Genomic DNA, 1172 nt, shown 5'->3' with positions numbered 1-1172 from the left:
TCTCAGTATTTCCAGTGATATTGGTGCCGCAGTCAGGGCCCGTAAAGTGCATACACGGCGAAATGGGATTGAACGGCGCTCTTCTCATGTCCTCGGTAGTATAGTGGTCAGTATCCCCGCCTGTCACGCGGGAGACCGGGGTTCAATTCCCCGCCGGGGAGGATGAGTTTTTTTTTTATTTTTGTTAACTCTACTTTCGGCAGCGCATTTCCTTTAAAATTCATTGGTATTCTTTCTCCCTCCTTTGAACAGGGAAACACGGAGAAAAGAGTATTACACATGAGTTTTGATTGCATGACACAGGGCTTTTGTTTCCCTTCTCGCAGCACCCTGCCCAATCAGGTACGGCGGTGTCCGTGGGGCTGGTGGATGAGGCTGCAATCACGAGTGAGGCTTCGAAGTGGTAGGTCGAGTTGCTGAGCCAAATTGGAGAGGAAGGCGACAAGAGTTTGGAGAGAAAAAGAAAAACAACGTGGTGAACGGGGGAAAAAACATATGTTCCGATACCGGGAGTCGAACCCGGGCCGCCTGGGTGAAAGCCAGGAATCCTTTTTTTTTATCTTGTAAATATTTATTAAACATAAATATGATACACTACAATATAATATTATGTACTACAATATAATATAATACAATACAAAATGATAAAATACAATATTACTTATTACTGGTATAAAGGGGATAAGATCAAATTATATACATGTTTCGTTATCACAGATTGTTTCTCCATATTGGAGTTAAAAACATAAAAGATTGATGTATCATCATGGTACTATATTGCATATAGAACCTCATAAAATAAAAACAATATTGAAATTATAATAGGATTAAAAACTTAACTAATTTTACTGCAGGGCTTCATATTGTGGACACTAGCAATGACATTGTATCTCTCATAAGCGGTATCAAAATAATAAGAGAGTATAGATTAAGATTTTGATTGAAATAGGTGAAAAACAGGTTAAATTTTGTCGAAAGATAACTTAAAAGATGAAATTTAGATTAAAATTATATTGTTATTTGCACTTTAGGGTAATATATATACAAAAAAATAGTTTACAGTAGGCAATTAGTTTGATGTAGTGGAAAGATTTAAATATAAAATATTTAAAAATCAAGCAGTAGATTAGTCAAAAAGGTTTAAAATATTGAAAAGTAAGTAGTAATACACG

Source organism: Lottia gigantea (genome assembly GCF_000327385.1).
Source record: "Lottia gigantea unplaced genomic scaffold LOTGIsca_784, whole genome shotgun sequence".
NCBI lineage: Eukaryota > Metazoa > Mollusca > Gastropoda > Lottiidae > Lottia > Lottia gigantea.
This window is presented reverse-complemented; position numbering follows the sequence as displayed.